At 41.7% G+C, this 22,580-nt stretch overlaps 1 protein-coding gene and 2 long non-coding RNA genes across 6 annotated transcripts in view; 1 reads left to right on the plus strand and 2 right to left on the minus strand.

Annotated features, from left to right (window-relative positions):
- MACROD2 (mono-ADP ribosylhydrolase 2) overlaps positions 1-22,580 on the plus strand; it is a 997,401-nt gene that overhangs the window by 378,694 nt on the left and 596,127 nt on the right. The gene's annotated exons all lie outside the window — the stretch shown is intronic.
- The window catches only part of LOC309339490, a 123,373-nt gene that overhangs the window by 66,797 nt on the left and 33,996 nt on the right, over positions 1-22,580 (minus strand). The gene's annotated exons all lie outside the window — the stretch shown is intronic.
- On the minus strand, positions 1,861-7,914 carry LOC309338309. The gene is made up of 4 exons (XR_014154859.1): positions 7,510-7,914; positions 6,626-6,661; positions 4,288-5,758; positions 1,861-2,531 (listed from the first exon to the last, which is right to left on the minus strand). It is a non-coding gene; the product is annotated as an uncharacterized lncRNA (long non-coding RNA).

The following is a 22,580-nucleotide window of genomic DNA, read 5'->3' on the forward strand; positions in this document are numbered from 1 at the left end:
CACACATTCTACTCATGTAAAAACACGCTGATTGCCGGACCATCCGCAGCCGGATTTAGAAGGCAATTGGGCCGGATTCAGCCCCCGGGCTTTAGTTTGCCTACCCATGTTTAACAAGTACTAGGGGCAACTGAATGACTCAGTCACTTCCACTTCCAAAATTCATCTGATATATGCCTGTACATTAGCCTTTAAATGTTCTGGAATCTGATAAGATTGGTTGAGTTGGAATTGCTGGAATTGTAATTCCCTAGCATATATAACATGTTTAGTAGTAAATAAGTTTTAAAAAATAAATTTAGAATCCTCTACAGTTCTCTGTTTTAATCCTTAGAGCTGTTCACATTTCAATACTTGTGATTTTTTTTTCTTATACCGTTCACCATTGAACAATGTTCTTTGAATGTTTCAAGACAGTTTCCAAACATGTTCTATTCATTTACCCCAACATTTGGCTTCACGTTTTTAAATGACAAACTTCATTCCCAAACCACCATGCTAATTTCATCTGTCGAAAATGAGTACAGACAAAATCCTTTAAAGAGACTCATTGCTTAGTATGAGAGAGGAGGCCTCTTTAAATCACACGTAAACCTGGAAGGCCAAATACTTTCTGGGCTAAATTATTGCTGGTAAGGATGTTTATCTAATAGACTGTGTGTAAACCCATTTTGATAATACTTTTACTTGGTTGAATTCATTGTATTTACTTAGCAGACTCAATCCTGTTTTGCTAACTGAAGTTAGAAATCCCAGCTAAAGCATGTCATTTTGCTAACAGCTTTCTTTCTGAGATAAACAACAATAATATGTTCCTTCCCACATTAATGTTCACCTTCTGAAACTGCTTATCCTACAATCATGTGTGTTTCCTCTGGGCCTCCTTTCCAATCTCTTTTTGTGGTTGAGTAAATTTGTTCCAAGTTCTCCCTTATTTGAAATATACTCAACAGTATTAGAAGAGCATTGATACTAGCTAACTGTAGAGTTTCTTGAAGCCAAAGTTTCTTGAAGCACCTTTTCTGAATTGCACATATGAAATGAACTTTAAATGGAAGGAGACTAAATTCTCCAATTCAAACGAAGCCTTCAACTATATGCCTAGAATCTTTGTGCTTTCTACAATACTGTACAACTGATAACTTTAAAGGAAAAAAATGTTAAATAAAGAGTTTTTTATAGCTTTCTTGTTCTGACTGGCTAAGGTTGCCTGTTCCTATGAAATTACTAACTTGGGAAATGGGGAGATAGATGCCTGTATAAGATTTCTCAAAATATCTGTCCACAAACAAGCAACCAAAATGGGTTATCAGAGGGAGAAACTGTATTAGTTTGTTGCTAATACACCTACTCACCCTAGTTGAGACAGATTACAAATTAATAATGAATATGAATTCATTTAGTCCATTCGTATCAAAACTGCTGGAAGGAAAATGGAGAGTGATGTTGATCAGGTAATGGGAATACAGTGGTACCTTGGCTTACATACGCTTCAGGTTACAGACTCCACTACCCCAGAAATAGTGCTTCAGGTTAAGAACTTTGCTTCAGGATAAGAACAGAAATTGTGCTCTGGCGGCGCGGTGGCAGCAGGAGGCCCCATTAGCTAAAGTGGTGCTTCAGGTTAAGAACAGTTTCAGGTTAAGTACGGACCTCTGGAATGAATTAAGTACTTAACCCGAGGTACCACTGTACATTCTTTGCTATTATTGTATGCCATATGGTGAACACACGAAATTGATCATCCCATTACTACATTTTATATTAACATAAAAAAATTCATATTCCATTAGTTTTTTGTTGCTGTTTGCATTCATTTGTATATAGCAGTGGTAGTAGTAATAATAATAAATAGTCTGATCCAGATGATTCCTAACCAGAAAATCTGATTCAGTCAGCCCACTAAGAATTCTGGTTTCAGCTTGAATTCAAAACTTAAAAGAACAAAAATTGAAACTGAATTTCTTTAAAATGGTATAAGTATAAAAGTACTTATCTACTACAAATATCTGGTTTTGAGAAATATTACAGCATTGATCACTTTTGTGTGTGTTACTGAACAGGCATCTTAATTTTCAGTAATGCTAGTCAAACAGGTCACATCACAAGCCCTGACAGCTAAAGATGAACTCGATAGGTGCTAATTTCTACTCTGAGTGAGAGAATGGGGCAAGGACTTTATTTATACTGAATTTGACAAGCAATGTCCATTCAGATTTTGAGTGGTTGTTCTGAACAAATCAAAGACAGGAAGGATTTCGTAGTCTCAGAGCCTTGGCTTTTCTGGCTGATAATGTAGTGTCACATGATATATATTTACTTACCTGGAATAGTACCTATTAAAGTTAAATAAAATAGAAGGGAGTTCGACTCCTTTCAAGTAAAATATTGATTAGAAGAGTCACCACAGGATAGGAAATGTAGCAGAATTGAATATTTCAGAGACTAGAATTTCTGTGATAATTTCTCAATAGCAATGAACTGAATTGTTGTTGTTGCTGTTGTTGTATGAGCTTGCTGCTTCTAGAGGACTAAGGAAGCAATGTAGAAATGTTGAAATCAATGAGCATCTGGTTTGCCCTTTCATATATCTTTTTCTTGGACAGACATCTATAGGCGCAAATATACAGGATTTCAGCTATACTATACTCTTTTCCTACAATCTTTTATTGTAACTCAAAATGTATGCACAGTCTCTTGTATCAGCCAAATATGGGCTAATTGAAAATCTAATCTTATTCAGTTTTTTACCCCTTTTCTCTTTCTCTTGTGCATTACAGCTGTATCCTATCAACCCCCCCCCCCATTATAATACTGCAGCATAAAACTAGCATCCATAATTTCATTATATCATGGCAAACAAACACAGTTTCAGTTTTATTTAAATAAATATACCAGTTTATTTTTAAGTTGTTAACAGCTAGCCTGCTTACCCTGTGGGTTTTTTTTATAGATTCTTTGTTCAGTTTTGGGGGTGGGTGGGGGGAATATCAAGCCAAAGGGTGATATCTGATTGTGGCATTGTGCATGCACAACAGACTGCTCCCCTACCTCTCCTGCCCACTGCTGAGCCCCTAAATCTACTCCTGAGTATTGGTGAGTCTTTGGAACAGAGTGGGTGGAGACAGAGGTTGCCAAATAGTAAGGGAAGTTCCATCACGTCTGTTGAAACAGTGTTGGATCACATTCAAAACTTGATTACGTTTGCTTGCTTTAATGAGACTATGTTGCACCGCATAAAAATATATTTTGCTACATTTGTGTGCTCTTCTTTTTTAAAAAAAAGTTTCACGAGAACCTCTAGCACCAGGAAGGTGAGGAGAGGGCAGCTAAGATCACAATGAATCTTGAATCTTCCTTTAAAAAATAGTAATAAAGGATTTCAAAATTGAAAGATTTTTTTGGTTCCTTTCCCCCTTTTTATAGAGTTTGCACAAAAATATTCCCCTTCAGCAGAAAGGCGAGGAATCTGTGACTCTCCAGATGTTGTTGGACCAATTCCCAATATCCTTAACCATTGGCTTTGCTGTTTGTGGCTGATGGGAATTGGAGACCGAATAAAACCTGAAGAGCCATTGATTCCCCATCTCTGAATTAAAGGCTGGAGGAGTGAAATACGATCCAGACCCAGATGGCTGCCAAGATACTGGCCAGAGAGCAGAGGACAGATAACTTCAGTGGCATTACTTAACAGCCACAACAATTTTTCCCCTCTGTTTGATATGCATAGCAGGGAAGCACACAACCTCTAAGATAAGAATCAAGAACTTGTGGCCCCTTCAAATGTTGTTGTCACCCCAGTGCCCAGCAGTCCCATCCAACATGGCCAGTGGTCAGGGGTGGAGGGCGCTTAGTCCAGCAACTTCTGGAGAACTCTCCTGGTTTGTGAGGGGAAAGTGTTTCTGAAGGTCACAAAATGTCAGTAGAACTGGGCACGAAGTGCAGATTTGTCACTTATCTTTCACTTGAGAGGTAATATCCAAGAGGTGTCCTTGACACTTGCATAAGCAACACTTCATACATAACTAATAGCCATACATCCAGTATTTGGGGGACAAATGTCACTCTCCCAAAACATAAAATATTGCGATATAGCCCCACAATAGAAGCACAAGTTCTGGGGAAGGCATATGCATTGTGCATTACAAAGGATAAACAGCTGAACGTACACAAACAATTGATTTTTATTCTAGTGCAGAATCTAAAGTCTTTGTGGACAATTTCAACCCCCCCCCCACCCACCCACCTTGGGTTTGGCAAGGCATTTCCCATTATATTTGACCTTACTTGATTTTATAGAAAGTGTTTTTTGAGAGCTTTGTTATATGTTGAAATGACTCTAGCTCCAACTTTTAACACCCTTTCCCAATTAAGATGTTCTGGCCTTCAACTTAAATATCTCTTCTCAGCTGCTGCCAATTGATTTCTCCCCTGGTAATGCTTCTGACTGAAAATCTAGCAGGGAAAAAACCAACAATTTAATTTCTCCCCTCCCCCCGCCCTTTTTTAAGCTAACTTGTTTTTCAGTACAAAGTAGGCAGGCTATTGGGGAACGGCATTTCCCCTGTGCTTATTGGGATTGCCAAGTTTTCTTATTGGTACCCACTCCTATGCTTATAAAAGAAGCACAACCAACAAAGAAGCACAGCAGACCAGTAGTGGAGCTGCAGTTTGCTCCATTACCCTGTGGATAGTTGTCTGCGTTTTTGCTTCTCTTCATTCATGGGGTTGGCAAAGGAGGGGACAGCTTCCTTGACCAGGGTGCTGTATTTCTATGCTGGCCATGGAGGAAGGGGCTTCACAACCTCTGTTGTCAGCATAGAAGCTGGAAGAGGAAGAACAAATCTCTCTCTCCACACTGTCAGCCCACACACTCAGCTGAATGAGATTCCTGGTTGCTTATGGTGACCAGGTGGTAAGTGATTGTATTCCAGGCTACTTTAACAGTAGCTTGGTTTGCAAACCTCAGGTGTTAATAATGTTCATCCTCATAGAGCAGCCTTTTTCAACCTTGGGTCCACATATGTTCTTGGACTACAACTCCCATCATTCCTCACCAGCATGGCCAGTGGTGAACAATGATGGGAGCTGTAGTCCAACAACACTTAGGGACCAGTGTTGAGAAAGGCTGCCATAGAATGAACTGTTTGTGATTTCTGGGTGAGGGAAAAGCTGTTGTGAAAGGCTCAGATGCAGATGAAGCCATTTCCCTTCTCATCAGCTGACTGTTTTAGACCCTCTTTCTGCTTCACCATTGTGCCCTCAAGCTGCAGGCCACATTTAACGGCAGAATCACCTTTAATGGCACATGTTTAGGAGTGAGACAAAAGACCAGTTCATGCATGCAACAGAGGGAGAGTAAAATCCTAACATATATGGTTGCTTATTTTGTGTTATGGCTTGGATCTAAAAATGCTTGAGCAAGGCTCATGCAGTGGGGCTTTCTCACCCGCTCCTCCCCACTGCAACCCCCTGAAAAGCCATTTCTGAAAGAATCTCCAGCATGCAATGTGATGTGGTTGGGCAGCTCTAAAGAGAGGGATTCGTGGAAACTGGACTTGGCACAAGAAGAATCTAGACAACATCATGGCAGAGGCCCATCTATATGTTGCAACTGGTCCAAAGTTGGAGGACAACAAAGGTAAGCTTATTGGCTGCACATGTGTAGCGCTCATTAAGAGTCAAACTTTGGATGAAATGCACTCTTCACTTTCCTGCTCATTATAAACTATGAGGCTTTTGATGAAATGGCAGGATCCTAAAAAAACAACAACAAACAAAACAAATTGAACTTCAGGGTGACTTGCAAAAGTTTAAAACTATTACAGTTCTGCGAAGAAAACTAAATCCAACTACAAGACAATTGTAATGTGCACCTTAATAATTTCTCTTGTTCATATATAGTGTGTCGTAATAAAAAATAAATTTGAGTTAATTTTGAGATTAGCAACTCCAAGGATATCCCAATGATTTCCTTTATTGCAAGCTTTTGCTTAACATTTGCATGTGCTAGTTTATATGTATAGATGTGAATTTTAAAATATAGTAATTTAAATAGAAATGTTACACCATTGTGGTGAAGGAGGTGCCCACATGCCCATGTTTGCCTATCATCCATGTGTTGACTGTTAATGGGCAACTTCAAAGCCCCATCCCTACCTTCTTAGGGCTTTTTAAATATACTTGAACCACAATTGAACTGGAGAGCCAGTCAAATAGAGGACTGTCCTCTGTATAGCATGATGCATGGCCAGCCTAGCTTTGTGGCACCTAAGAGGCTAAACCACGTGCTGCCTTTCTAGTATTTGTGAAACCATCTTTTTATGTAAACCCAGTAGAAATGCAAAGTCATTATTATACAAAATATTTTTTTAAAGATGAAACTTGCCCTTTTTCTGACTTTGTTAACTTGTGTGCATTGAGATCTTTCTTTTTAATATGATGCGTATTGCTATTGCAGTGTTTTTTAGATTGCTGCTGCTAGTGTCACTTGTATATTCTTAGGTAATGGTTCGCTAGGCACAGTCTGTTGCTTCTCAGGCCAGGATGCTTGAGATGAATTTTAATCCCGAAATGTAGAACTCCTACTGTATAAGGTCATTAAACATTATCAACAGCTCATTACCTTGAAAAGAGATCTCCTTAAGAAGTCAACAGGAACCTGTGTAATATGAGAGATATAGAAGACTGTGAATTTTGAGGAGAGAGGGATAAATTCATTTGAATAACTTGTACTCCTTTGGCAAATGTTCTGATTGGAAACATCTTTGGCATTCTTTTCTTAGTTTTGTTTCTCCATCCAATAGAGATTAGTTAGGCAGATTTGTTTAGTAGTGACATCTTGAAGGGCATCCAGAAAAAGTATGTTAATTAATTCCTCGAGTGGTCTGGAGGGTGGCAACATGAGAACAGGCCTTTTCTGCAGTGGCTCCCTGTCTGTGGAATGCTCTCCCCAGGGAGGTTAATCTGGCGCCTGCATTATACACCTTTAGGCTCCAGGCAAAAACATTCCTTTTTAACCAGATCTTTGGTCAATCTGATTGACACCCAATGCCCTTTTAAAATGTGTTGGGGGGGTGTTATTGGGTTGTTGTTGTTGTTGTTTGTATTTTTATATTGTGATCTTATCCTGTGAACTGCCCTGAAACCTTTGGGTATAGGGTGGTATACAAATTTAATTAACAACAACAACAATAATTTTAGATGGTTGTAACTTGCCCTGGGACCTGCTAGTGAAGGAGGGTAATAACATGAATAAACACGCAAGGGGTGATTTCTGGTCTTCCACTGTTCAGCAATATAGGGCAACACTGAAAAGAAGGAGAGGGCTGCTGTGGAGCTGCAATGAATCACTTTGTGAACTGTCGAAGACACAGGGCCCTTTCCATAGCCTTTTGGTGTGTGGCAGTTGCACCAGAGAGGCAGAGAGGTAAATTAGATAGCTAATGCTCAGTAGGTGCAGGAACAACAGAAGCCTGAATATAAAGGGATAAATTTCATTTTACATACTTGTAAAAAGCTGAACATGGATTAAAAGCCATATAAGGAAACTTAGTAGTGTCAGTTGAGTGCTGGTGGTTGCTAGGTTGCGGAGGTCCTTGTGACACGCCCTTCATTGTGACACCTCCCTCTGCTGGCTCCTTGGTCACTAGGGCTCTAGAGGCATAGCGATCTCCTTTGGTTTGATCATTCAGCGAGTGAGAGAGAAAGTGGATGGAGATGTAAGTAGACTTTCTCATCAGCATCTGCTTTCTGTGCTGATAATGCTCCATGACAGTATTAGGGAACATTTAAAATAGGGAGGTCCTAACGAACAGCATGACATTCCAGGATCAAATCAGAAACTGGGACAGCTTCTATAAATCTGGGACTGTCCCTGGGGAATAGGGGCACATAGGGGGTCTGGTACCTGGCCTTTGACACCAGAGAGTTGTATTTTCAAGACTCGCCCTGTTGACATACAATGCCCTTTTGTGTTTGGGGGGGTGGGTTAATTAGGTTGTTTTAATTTTTATTATGTATTTTTATATTGTGATCTTATCCTGTGAACTGCCCTGAAACTTGTGGATATAGGGCGGTATACAAATTTAATTAATAGCAACACTAATAATTATAATTTAAATGGCTGTAACTTGCCATGGGACCTGCTACTGAAGGAGGTTAATAAAATGAATGAACACGCAAGGGGTGATTTCTGGTTTTCCACTGTTCAGCAATATAAGACCAAAGAGGCAGAGAGGTAGATTAGATAGCTAATGCTAAGTAGGTGCAGGAATAATGGAAGCTTGAATATAAAGGGATAGATTTCATTTTACATATTTGTAAAAACATGGATTAAAAGCCATATAAGCAAATTTAGCAGTGCAGTTGAGAGTAGTGTCAGTTGAGTGCTGGTGGTTGCTAGGTTGCGGGGGTCCTTGTGACACACCCTTCATTGTGACACCTCCCTCTGCTAGCTCATTGGTCACTAGAGCTCTAGAACAGGGGTCAGCAACCTTTTTCAGCCATGGGCTGGTCCAATGTCCCTCAGACCATGTGGTGGGCTGGACTATATTTTGAAAAAATATATGAATAATTCCTATGCCCCACAAATAACCCAGAGATGCATTTTAAATAAAAGGACACATTCTACTCATGTAAAAACACACTGATTCCCGGACCATCTGCGGGCCGGATTGAGAAGGTGATTGGGCTGCATCCAGCCCCCAGGCCTTAGGTTGCCTACCCCTGCTTCAGAGGCTGTGGTGTTTGCTTCCTAGGATGGGTCATAAGGAAAGGGTTAAAATGGGTGTGATGTGATTGGCCAGTGAGAACGCAAGGGGGGAGTAAAAGTTAGAGTGGGAGGTTTTGAAAGTCAGTTGAGGTTTGGGAGGTGAAGAAGGAAGAGGGAGGATTAGGTGTGGGTTGGTTGAGTTGTATTGTGAGAGAGTGAGAGGAATTGTTAGGTTCAGTCAGATAGATAGTTGGAATAATCAGTTTGGAGTTGTTAGGAATTAAGATTAAGAAACTGACAAGAGAAAAAATAAACGGAAACCATACGCTTGTTCCTGCATTTAAAAATAAACTTGATTATTTGTTTTTGTTAACAACTGTCTGGACTCCGTGTGTCCCCGTGAGAAGCGGGGTGGTGGCAGCGAAGAAAGCAATCACAGTGGTGGCACAGGGTCAATAGACCGTCAAACGTCCGGGGGCCCTGTGTGATCGCCACAGAGGCATAGCCATCTCCTTTGGTTTGATCATTCAGCGAGTGAGAGAGAATGGATGGAGATGTAAGTAGACTTTCTCATCAGCATCTGCATTCTGTGCTGATAATGCTCCATGGCAGTCTTAGGGAACATTTAAAAGATTAAGATCAGGAATGATTTAAATGCTTCAGCCAGCCCTTCTGGGCATCTTTATGACTCCACCCACTGTTTTGTAGCAGTGAAGGGAAGTGACTATGGATTCTGCTTACACTTTAGGAAAAGGAAAACTAATAAGATGTCATGCATTGGAAAAGGGCGTTCTTTTTGGGCTAGTGACACAAGAGTCACTTGATAACTTGCCATGGGAGCATTAAGCATGTCCTCTGGAGAGGGTAATATTTTGCATTGTCTTCCTCCCCTTCCTGCCTCCCAGGGCCCATCTTTCAAAGGACAGCCAAGGTACGAAACCCTTCAGCATGCTGATGTTTCTTTTATAGTAATATTAGTATTTGGTATTTGATGTTTCCCTTTTAAACGTCCCTTCTCCACACTAAGCAAACCCACCTCTTTCAATGAGATGATGAGAATTGTCTTATAATATCCAGAGGGTGCTATTCTGGCTACAGTATTCTAGCACTCTCTTCACAGGATACCCATTATGATATGCCTCGGAAAGTGAATTCATCTTGAGCTTTGAGTCATGAATGCCCAAACCAGTTTAGGGATGTAGATCAGGAGAGTACAGTGAGTCCCATTTCTCACATTTGAACAGCCCTTCTCTGCAGTGGCTCCCTGTCTGTGGAATGCTCTCCCCAGGGAAGTTTGCCTGGCGCCTTCATTATACACCTTTAAGTGCCAGGCAAAATTTTTCCCTTTTAACCAGGCCTTTGGTTGATCTGATTGACATCCAATACTCATTTAAAATGTGTTGGGGGAGTTTGTTGGGTTGTTTTTATATGTTTTGTGGTTCTGGTTTTGTTCTGTGAGTCACCCTGAGACCTCCGGGTATAGGGCAAGAATATAAATTCAATCAATCAATCAATCAACAAACTCTGTTAGCAAAAATGCCACTATTTAGGGTGATTCAGAAATAAATGATCCATTGTCTTTCAACTGCGTAATAAGGGAAGTTGTTCATTTTTACAGATTGGTGTACAGATTTTTACAGATTGGTGATTCTCCAATCCATAATTCAGAAAAGGCCACCACACAGTGGCAGATCATTGTTTTGAATGCAGAATGTCACAAGGACGATCCCCTGTATCTTCAGATAGGGCCGAAAACCTGGGGAACCACTGCTAGTCAATGTACGTAATACTGAGACAGATGGCAGCTTTCTAGTTTCCTATGGTAATAAATGAGCTGTGGACTTTCATTCCCTTCCTTTCTTCTGTTATGACTTCAATCTCTGTCTACGTTTGTCGCTCATCATTGAAGTCCAAATCAGTAAACCATCACTAGTGCTTTTCTTTCAGATCATTGTTCTGCTTCTGGATTGGATTGAATATTGGCAAACTATGCTGCATGCTAGGGGGGAACTGTCTGAGATACTAAGGGGTGACGGAGGGAGCATGAGAGCCTGTGACTCATTTATAATTCTCCAAACCAAGAATGGCCAATGTGGTTCCCTCCAGAGGTTGTTCAACTCCCATTAGTGCCAGCCAGCATAGCCAATGATCAAGGGTGATGGAGGACCCCAGATTGGCTGCCCCTGATTTAAGAACATTTGTCTCATTGAGATGCTATTTTTGGCTGCTGCTCCTTGATAATGACAGGAATGTATAATTCTGTTTGCTTAAGCAAAGATAGCCTGCAGGTGCTTTGATAAAGCAAAAGAAAGAAAATAAAGTCACCAGTGCATCATTAAATAGCCCCCCCCCAATCCCAACATAGGATTGTTATACATGATAGTGTAGACTATATTTTAAGGCTGTATCTTTTCATTTGTGTAGGTACGTGCTAAGCAATATAACACTTCTTTCTTCTCAACTCCAGCTAAGTTAAATGTACTGTGGTGTCCTTAATTTTGCCTCTTTCCCCTTAAGCAATCATTTCCATTATTTTGGACTTTGTAATTTTGTGTAATAGAAATATGTTGCAACGGTACTCACATAATTTGGCTTTTTATTATGATGGATTGTAATGGGGATTATTATCTCAAATGTATAGTTCAATGGAGGTCGTGTAGCTTTAGCTGTTAGTGGTAGGCTAGCATGCCCTTTCCATTCAATTATCAATGCTGAAAATTACTTGGCAATGTCTCTGTCTCTTGATTATTATATTTTGCTTTGCTAGAATAAGATGGTCTCCCTCACTCTATTCAAAGTCAATAAAAAATACAATGAAGTTATTTACTGTTGAGGGAGCCCTTTTTTTGTATTTGGTTTCTTCGAGGAAATGTGTGATGAAAATTAAAATTGAAAATCCTATTTGAAGGAAGATTATACAAAGCATTGCTAACTTGAAACTGCAGTGAGGATCAAAGAGGTGTGAGAGGGAGCAAAAAGGGGCAGGAGAATTTAGAGCCAAAGTTTTCCCTAAAAGAAGGTGAGGACTTGTAGCTGCTGGCCAAAGTGCTAGTGGAAGTTGTCTCTAGTCTACTGGGAAAATCTTGGAAGGAAGGACAGTAAAAGCCTGTAAATAATCAGGCCCAGAGCCAGATTTTTGGGCACCCTGGGCAGGCTGCCCATGTTGGGCTCTCATCAGTGCTGACATTATTCTTGAAGAGTCCTGTCTTTAGGAAGCCAGGAAGCTGTCTTATACCTAGTTGAGAGCATTGGTCCATCTGACTCAGTTTGTCTACACCAGGGGTTGTCAACCTGGTCCCCTACCACCCACTAGTGGGTGTTTCAGGATTCTAGGTGGGCGTTCTATGGCACAAGCTGAATCCTCTTTCCATCGAGCACTGGTGGGCGGTAAGGAAATTTTACAATTAAGAAAGATGCATTAGTGGGCGGTAGGTATAACAAGGTTGACTACCCTTGGTCCATAGCATGGTGCCCTACAGATGTTATTGGGCCATTGGTAATGGATGGAAACTGAAGTCCAGAATCTCTGGAGGGCATCCTGTTGGCTATGCTGATCAGCTGTGGCTCTCCAGCATTTTAGTCAGGAGTCTTTCCCAGCCCTACCCCAAGATGGTGGGGATAGAATCTGGAACTGTATATCTGCAAAGCACTTGCATTGTGTTTAACCTATGATCATTGCCTTAATATAGGAGATGTGCGAATGGCTCTGAGAGGGAAGTAGGGAGGTGACTGGGGAAAATAAGTTGAAAAGTGCTGTGTAAAACATTCACCAAAGAGAACAAGGCATACTACTTGATGCTGAACCATTGTGCATATCATGTAGTTTAAATAAATCTCAGTTCCTTCTGTATAGCTCACAATAATTATCGTCCAATACCAGACAGAGGGTCTTCTTGGTAGTGGCGCCCGTCCTGTGGAATGCCCTCCCATCAGATGTCAAGGAAATAAGCAACTATCCTATTTTTAAAAGACAACTGAAGGGAGCCTTTTGGGAAGTTTTTAATATTTAATGCTGTATGGTTTTTAATACTCGATTGGGAGCCACCCAGAGTGGCTGGGGAAACTCAGACAGATGGGTGGGGTATAAATAAATTATTATTATTATTATTATTATTATTATTATTATTATTATTATTATTATTTTATTAATTATTTTCCAATATTCTCACCCTCTTCAGTTGTTTCCGACATTCGGGCTACCTTTAGTTAGTCTGGAGGTAAAGTTCTGAAACCTGTAATTTCAGAAACCAAAGAATATGTGTTTCAAGGTGGATGTTTGTTTTCTTAGCACCTAGCAGTTAAGTGCTTTACACTGTCAATAATCTTCCTAGAGCTGATGGGTGTGTTTGGCAAGTATATAAAAAAGAGCATCAAACATTTAGTTCATGAGTAAAGTGAGAGTTTTGCAAAGACATCTGATTCACAGACAGTATTGAAAACTACAAATATATTACCCAGGAAGGTGATGAACAATATTCAAAGCTGATGTGTGGGAATGTGTTTCATAAAAGCCTTACCAGCCTCAACAAATTATTTAAATTAAACAGTGGAATGGGGACATACCTCAGTGCTTTACTTAAAAGCTGTCTTGAATGTTACAGTACAAAGGAAGTGGAAGGGTAATATATACATAGTTCTAATAAATAAAAGCAGAATTGTATAGTGTATATCGAAATATCAGCTACACAGTTCCTACATTAGGTGTATTGATCCCAAGAGACCTGTTCTCATTTCAGTATGGTTTGTCTTCTTGCTGAAGTGATTCTGTCAGGATTAAAATGAGAAGTGGCCCTATTTTTAATATATAATAATAATAATAATAAATTTTATTTATATCCCGCCCTCCCCAGCCGAAGCCGGGCTCAGGGCGGCTAACAACAATCAACAATCAAACCATCAGATATTCACACATTCTAAAAATATTACATTATAAAAATCAATTAAAATCAAATTAATGGCAACTAATTAAGCAAGATTCTAAGCAGGTTGCCAGAGGAGGGAGTCAGGCTGCGCCCTGACCAAAGGCCTGGTGGAACAACTCTGTCTTGCAGGCCCTGCGGAAGGATGTCAGGTCCCGCAGGGCCCTAGTCTCTTGTGACAGAGCGTTCCACCAGATTGGAGCCGCAGCCGAGAAGGCCCTGGCTCTAGTTGAGGCCAGCCTAACCTCTCTGAGGCCTGGGACCTTGAGGATGTTATTATTTGCAGACCGTAGGTTTCTCTGTGGGGCATACCAGGAGAGGCGGTCCCGTAGGTACGAGGGTCCTAGGCCGTATAGGGCTTTAAAGGTTAAAACCAGCACCTTAAACCTGATCCTGTACTCCACCGGGAGCCAGTGCAGCTGGTATAGTACCGGTTGAATGTGATCTCGCAGCGAAGACCCCATAAGGAGTCTCGCCGCGGCATTCTGCACCCGCTGGAGTTTCTGGGTCAGTCTTAAGGGCAGCCCCACGTAGAGCGAGTTACAATAATCCAGTCTGGAGGTGACCGTCGCATGGATCACAGTGGCTAGGTCAGGGCGAGAGAGATAAGGGGCCAACTGCTTAGCTTGGCGGAGATGAAAAAATGCCGCCTTTGTTATAGCTGTAATCTGCGCCTCCATAGAGAGGGAGGTATCGAAGAGAGAGTACATATGCTAGGCTGGTTTAATTGAGTTTATTTTTGTGGTATGTGTTTAATATCTGCATTCTAGTTCACTAGAATTATGGTTTATTTTCCAAATTCCATAAAAGTAAGCTGGTTAAGACAACACATGATGTTCATATGCATACCCCACCATTGATTTGTAAAGATTTAAGTATGGCTGCAGCTCACAGTGGAAACCAGCCACACCTCTCTGACCCTCTACCCTAGTTTGACTTTTATATTGAAATTTGCCTTTTTAAATGGGCAGAATTGTTTACCAAACGAGTTGAATAATTTTGTAACTGTTTGGGTTGGATCCAAATGTGCCTTTCTACGAATGGGGAAAAGCCTTTTCATTTCTAAAACATCTTAGCATAAAGTGATTAGAAGATGGAGGAAGTCTTATGCAGGTAACAAGGAAGTGATGTGTTTGCCAGTTCTCTGCAATACCCATGCTACCTTCCACACCTCAATCCTTTGGAGCAGATTTTTTTTGCAGTTGTAGAGGGAAGGAGTAGCTGAGACCTGAGTGTTCTGACCACAGTTCTGAAGAGAACTGTTGATCCAATCCTTTATTGTGCCAAGCAATGTGTGACATTAAAGGTAAAGGAACCCCTGACCATTAGTTCCAGTTGTGACTGACTCTGGGGTTGCGGCGCTCATCTCTCTTTATTGGCTGAGGGAGCCAGCGTACAGCTTCCGGGTCATGTGGCCAGCATGACTAAGCCGCTTCTGGTGAACCAGAGCAGCGCACAGAAATGCCGTTTACCTTCCTGCCGGAGCGGTACCTATTTATCTACTTGCACTTTGACGTGCTTTCGAACTGCTAGGTTGGCAGGAGCAGGGGCCGAGCAACGGGAGCTCACCCCGTTGCAGGGATTCGAACGGCCGACCTGCTGATCGGCAAGTCCTAAGCTCTGTGGTTTAACCCACAGTGCCACCCGCATCCCTTAATGTGTGACATTAGTCCTGTGTTAAAACATGAATGTTTTATTCTGGAAAAAAAACAACAACCAGCAACGGAGCCAAGAGCCAGAATGTGCTCCTGATCCAAATTGGGGACCATGCTTATTTTCCTCTGAAAAAAAATCCTAGGTGGTTTCTGTTATTAGCCCCCGAGATGCTGCTTGCAGTAAAGCAGTCAGGATGGGGAAATTTTCAGCAGGAAGCAGCAGGAGGCCCAGGGTTCGCTCTGATTTTTTAGAAATACACAATCGCTTTGAGGTCCTCTCCCCTAGCATGGAAGACGAAGAGCAGACTCCATTTGAGGATCTCTCCCTCATTACAGTTGATCAGGTATATGAAGACGAGCAGCAAAGTCAGTCCTCAGGGAATGTGCAGGTGGCCTTGGAACGGACAGCTCACAGAAGAACCCCAACCAGACCTAAGAGGAGGTGTGTAGTGGTGATAGGGGATTCCCTACTGAGAGGAACAGAAGCAGTGATCTGTGGGCCTGACAAGATGTCTCGGGAAGTGTGCTGTCTCCCCGGGGCTAAGATCCAAGATGTAACTGAACGACTGCAAGGAATCATAAAACCCACTGACAAATACCCCTTCCTCTTGGTTCATGTGGAAACCAATGACACTGCAAGCAATAGCCTCCAGAAGATCAAAAGAGACTATGAGGCTCTGGGCAGGAAATTGAAGCAATTAAATGCACAAATTGTCATCTTATCTGTCCTCCCAGTTGAACGACGTGGCCCAGGGAAAGAGGGGAAAATAGTGGAAATGAACAGCTGGTTTCGCAAATGGTGTAAACAGGAACGGTTTGGATTCTTAGATCATGGACTGCAGTTTCTTGAAGATGGACTTATGGCAAGCGATGGGCTGCACCTCACAACGGTTGGGAGGAATGTTTTTGCCAAAAATCTCAGAAACCTCATCAGGAGGGCTTTAAACTGAGTAATGTGGGGGAGGGAGACAGTGCTCCTGAAGGTAGGAGTCTATCAATTGATGAAGATGATCATCCAAATGTCATAGACCAAAGGAGCAAACAGCACGCAGACCTAGTGGTGGGAGGAAAAAATCCTTAAATAAGAGACACGGGGAATGATTAATGGACTTCAATGTCTGTACACTAATGCGCAAAGCATGGGAAATAAACAAGATGAGCTTGAGCTCTTGGTACAGCAAACTAAATATGACATAATAGGCATCACTGAAACCTGGTGGGATAAGTCCCACGACTGGAATGTAATAATGGAGGGATACAATCTATTTCAGAGAAACAGACCAGACAAGAAAGGAGGAGGAGTGGCATTATATGTCAGGAATGTGTATACCTGTGAAGAGATCCAAGATTTAGAACCTCAAAGCCAAAGTGAGAGCATTTGGGTCAAAATTAAGGGAGAGAAGAATAACAGTGACCTCATTGTGGGAGTTTACTATAGATCCCCAAGCCAAACGGAGGACATAGATGATGCCTTCCTGGAACAGATGGCCAAACATGCAAAAGGAAGGGAGATAGTAGTAATGGGGGACTTCAATTACCCGGATATTTGTTGGATGTCAAACTCAGCCAAGAGCATAAGGTCAAACAGATTCCTCACTGGCCTTGCAGACAACTTCGTTGTCCAGAAAGTGGGAGAAGCAACAAGAGGAACAGCCATTTTAGATCTGGTCCTAACCAATGTTGATGACCTGGTTAGTGGGGTAGAAGTGGAAGGATCATTAGGTGCGAGTGATCATGCTCTTCTGAAGTTTACTATACAGCGGAAAGGAGCAGCCAAGCATACTAGGACTCAATTTCTTGACTTTAAGAAAGCCGACTTCATAAAACTTAGGGAAGTGCTGGGTGAGATCCCATGGACAGTAATACTAAAAGGAAAGGGAGTTCATGATGGCTGGGAGTTTGTTAAGAGGGAGATAGTAAAAGCACAACTTCAGGCAATACCAATGAGATGGAAACATGGAAGGTGCCTAAAGAAGCCAGGGTGGCTATCTAAAGAACTTTTAACTGAGTTAAGATTAAAAAAGGATGTGTACAAAAAATGGAAAAGGGGGGAAACCACCAAAGAAGAATTCAAACAAATAGCCAGCATGTGTAGACACAAAGTCAGAAAAGCTAAAGCACAGAATGAACTCAAGCTTGCTAGAGAGGTTAAAAGCAACAAAAAAGGCTTTTATGGGTATGTTCGTAGCAAAAGGAAGAACAAAGAAACAGTGGGGTCACTCAGAGGAGAAGATGGTGAAATGCAAACAGGGGACACAGAAAGGGCTGAACTCCTCAATGCCTTCTTTGCCTCAGTCTTCTCTGATAAAGAAAACAATGCCCGAGCTGAAGAATTTGGAGCAAATGATTCAGCAGAGGAAACACAGCCCAGAATAACTAAGGAGATAGTACAAGAATACTTGGCTAGTTTAGATGTATTCAAGTCTCCAGGGCCAGATGAACTGCATCCAAGAGTATTAAAAGAACTGGCAGATGTGATCTCAGAACCACTGGCAGTCATCTTTGAGAATTCCTGGAGGACAGGCGAAGTCCCGGCAGACTGGAGGAGGGCAAATGTTGTCCCTATTTTCAAAAAGGGGAAAAGAGAGGACTCAAATAATTACTGCCCAGTCAGTCTGACATCAATACCAGGGAAGATTCTGGAGCAGATCATTAAGCAAACAGTCTGTGAGCACCTAGAATGGAATGCTATGATCACCAATAGTCAGCATGGATTTCTGAAAAATAAGTCATGTCAGACTAACCTGATCTCGTTTTTTGACAGAATTACAAGCCTGGTAGATGAAGGGAACGCAGTGGATGTAGCCTACCTTGATTTCAGCAAGGCATTTGACAAGGTGCCCCATGATATTATTGTAAAGAAGCTGGTAAAATGTGGTCTTGACTATGCTACCACTCAATGGATTTGTAACTGGCTGACTGACCGAACCCAAAGGGTGCTCATCAATGGTTCCTCTTCATCCTGGAGAAGAGTGAATAGTGGGGTGCCACAGGGTTCTGTCTTGGGCCCGGTCTTATTCAACATCTTTATCAACGACTTGGATGATGGACTCAAGGGCATCCTGATCAAATTTGCAGATGACACCAAACTGGGAGGGGTGGCTAACACCCCAGAGGACAGGATCACACTTCAAAACGACCTTGACAGATTAGAGAACTGGGCCAAAACAAACAAGATGAATTGAACAGGGAGAAATGTAAAGTATTGCACTTGGGCAAAAAAAATGAGAGGCACAAATACAAGATGGGTGACACCTGGCTTGAGAGCAGTACATGTGAAAAGGATCTAGGAGTCTTGGTTGACCACAAACTTGACATGAGCCAACAGTGTGACGCGGCAGCTAATAAAGCCAATGCAATTCTGGGCTGCATCAATAGGAGTATAGCATCTCGATCAAGGGAAGTAATAGTGCCACTGTATTCTGCTCTGGTCAGACCTCACCTGGAGTACTGTGTCCAGTTCTGGGCACCACAGTTAAAGAAGGACACTGACAAACTGGAACGTGTCCAGAGGAGGGCAACCAAAATGGTCAAAGGCCTAGAAACGATGCCTTATGAGGAACGGCTAAGGGAGCTGGGCATGTTTAGCCTGGAGAAGAGAAGGTTAAGGGGTGATATGATAGCCATGTTCAAATATATAAAAGGATGTCACATAGAGGAGGGAGAAAGGTTGTTTTCTGCTGCTCCAGAGAAGCGGACACGGAGCAATGGATCCAAACTACAAGAAAGAAGATTCCACCTAAACATTAGGAAGAACTTCCTGACAGTAAGAGCTGTTCGACAGTGGAATTTGCTGCCAAGGAGTGTGGGGTGGAGTCTCCTTCTTTGGAGGTCTTTAAGCAGAGGCTTGACAACCATATGTCAGGAGTGCTCTGATGGTGTTTCCTGCTTGGCAGGGGGTTGGACTCGATGGCCCTTGTGGTCTCTTCCAACTCTATGATTCTATGATTCTATGATTCTAAGCTGGTGCAACCATTGTTGCTAACACCAAAATTGCTGCTGTTTCTTACATCTCTAGCTTGTATAATGATTCTAGTAAGCAAGATCACCTGGTTCGGCACAGCTGTGCTTAGCCAGTCGCTTGACGTTGAATCAGGGGTCATAAACTTGTTTGTTCTGGTAGGCACATTTAGAATTCTGAGAAAGTGGTGTGGGAGCTGCTCACTGAATAGCTGCCATTAGGTGAGTTGCATACAGCATAATGGCTGCCCTGGGGCCATGTCATAGCACGAAATGGCTACCACATCTGAAAGAGCAGGGAAAGACAGACAGGACCACAAAATGGCATGGGCACGCCTCCTGAAAACATGGAAAAGGCACCTACATCTGTCTTCAGCATATAGTCCTTTGCACCTCTCCTGTGTTCAGAATGGAGGGCATTCAGTCCTAGCATCCAGTGAAATGTGGGAAAGTTTAACATTCAGTGTAGGACAGACTTAGCTAGCCAGTGCAAACAGGAACTGAGCAGGAAGAGCAAACAGTTTTTGAGGCAATATTTAATGAAACTCTTCACTGGTACCATAGAAGGTACTGTCAGGCACACTGGCAACTGCATATGTGACCCCCCCCCCTCATTACACAACAATGTCAACATCACATTGTTTTGGACTTTGAGGCTTTATCTAAACAAAATACATGCAAGAAAAGGTTGGGTGAATAAGTTAACTTAACTTAAGAATAAGTTAAATGGACTCCAGCCATATTTAAATCATGTAGGCAGCATCTGCTTTTTCTTATTGATTTCAATATGGCCTTAGCTCTACTTACTTGGTGCAGAGCTACCCGATTTGCATCTGTGCTTCAGGAGAGAAACTAGACAGTTGAATGTAGAATCATGTTTCATGAATCATGTTACATTATGGCTTATACTCTAGTTATTTTTCGCTTGGACTACTGCAATGCGCTCTATGTGGGGCTACCTATGAAGGTGACCCGGAAACTACAACTAATCCAGAATGCGGCAGCTAGACTGGTGACAGGGAGTGGCCGCCGAGACCATATAACACTGGTCTTGAAAGACCTACATTGGCTCCCAGTACACTTCCGAGCACAATTCAAAGTGTTGGTGCTGCCCTTTAAAGCCCTAAATGGCCTCTGTCCAGTATACCTGAAGGAACGTCTCCACCTGCATCATTCTGCCCGGACACTGAGGTCCAGCGCCGAGGGCCTTCTGGCAGTTCCCTCGCTGTGAGAAGCCAAGTTACAGGGAACCAGGCAAAGGGCCTTCTCAGTAGTGGCACCTGCCCTGTGGAACCCCCTCCCACCAGATGTCAAAGAGAAAAATAACTACCAAACTTTTAGAAGACATCTGAAGGCAGCCCTGTTTAGGGAAGCTTTTAATGTTTATTAGGTTATTGTATTTTAGTGTTTTGTTGGAAGCTGCCCAGAGTGGCTGGGGAAACCCAGCCAGATGGGCGGGGAATAAATAAATAAATAAGAATAATAAGAATAATAAGAATAAAAATTATTATTACCATTAGATATCCCTGAAAGTCATTGGAAGTTGTGTGTCAGACCACTGGTTCATTTGCTCAGTATTGTCATCACTGAAGCGCCATCTGTAGTATACAATGAAAATAGTAACATCCCACTTTCAGCAGTCATGGCTTCCCCCAAAGAATCCTGGGAACTGTAGTTTGTTAAGGGTTCTGGGAGTTGTTAGGGGACCCCTATTTGCCTAGCGGAAATACAATTCGCATGAGTTTCCAGGGAAGAGGGACTGACAGTTAAAATACTGCAGCTCTGTAAAGTGAAAAGGGGTCTCTAGCAAATCTCAGCATCCTTAGCAAACTACAGTTCCCATGATTATTTGTTGGAGGGTGTGGGGGGAGCCCAGACTGCTTGAAATGACATTATTCTGCTTTAAATGAACAGTATAGTGCAGATGGGACCTGACTAAGAGCGGCTCAACTCAGACTTGAACCTTTCCAAGCCCTTCCTCAAGGCGCCTGTAGCTTTTGCATTCAGAACATGTCCAGCACCACTGAGGTCCATAACAAACACAATTGTCAAAGGCAAATGAATGTTTTTGAAAGGATTAAACATATGCCGAAACAAAGCAAAGAAACAAAACACACACCAGTTTTCTTGAAAAACTCATATCTTCATTAGAAGAGATGGACAACAGACAACTGCACCTTGGCAGATTTTCCATCTTATTCTAATTTTTACCAGACGTCGTCTTGTAAAGGTGTCAGGAAACAAAAGAAACCAAAGCTAGGAGATCATCTGTTCAATAAACCTATTAAAAATGAAACACTGTATGACTTTTTAAGGCAATTTTATAGTTTTCTCTTTTATTTAATGCTATGCCAATCAAAAAAAAGATTTTACCATTACAGAATAAATAAAGCATTTTATATCTATATTACTGTGTTACTTGGTTTGAGGTTTGCTGCAGTGTTAAGTCTATAAAATTGGCAGATTACTTCATAAAAGTATTTTATAGTCTTAAACATTTTAATGCTGTTTACAATATGTTTTTGAAAGATCAATCGTGCATACAATTATGCTATCAAGTTATTAAACCTAGTATAAAATTTAAACAAACAGCATTGAAGTTGCACTAAAATTGGTGAAGTCAAAGCAGCTTGTAAAATTACAAACTGAGTCCATTAAGTAGCTATATATATATATAGGTTGACACTTTGTTCCCTTTCATTCCCTGTTCAGCAGTGAATACAATTATTAAATGCGCTAAACAATGCTGTGGAGTTTTTTTTAAAGGAAAATTGGGTGGTTTTAAAAGGTAGGCATGTTTAGCAACATATTAAAAAGTTAATGCCTTTTAAAGCATTAACCAGTCAGCCAATATAGGCCAGCAGTTTGTGTAAACACATCTATGTTTAATCCCACAAAGTCGTTCATTCCCCACCCACCCCTTTTTTAGCAATGAAATGGATATTATTATTATTATTATTATTAGGCAGTCTAGGACTCCCCAGGCCGAGACCAGAATATTACCTCCCCCACTGATATGAATCTCACTAGATACTTCATTTCTGAGGCAATTCCTTGTTGTTGTTTAGTCGTCCAGTCATGTCCGACTCTTCGTGACCCCATGGACCAGAGCATTCCAGGCACTCCTGTCTTCCACTGCCTCCCACAGTTTGGTCAGAATCATGTTGGTAGCTTTGAGAAAACTGTCCAACCATCTCGTCCTCTGTCGTCCCCTTCTCCTTGTGCCCTCAATCTTCCCCAACATCAAGGTCTTTTCCAGGGAGTCTTCTCTTCTCATGAGGTGGCCAAAGTATTGGAGCCTCAGTTTCACAATCTCAAAAGCATAAATTCTTC

Source organism: Podarcis erhardii (genome assembly GCF_964252035.2).
Source record: "Podarcis erhardii genome assembly, chromosome: 3".
Taxonomy (NCBI): domain Eukaryota; kingdom Metazoa; phylum Chordata; class Lepidosauria; order Squamata; family Lacertidae; genus Podarcis; species Podarcis erhardii.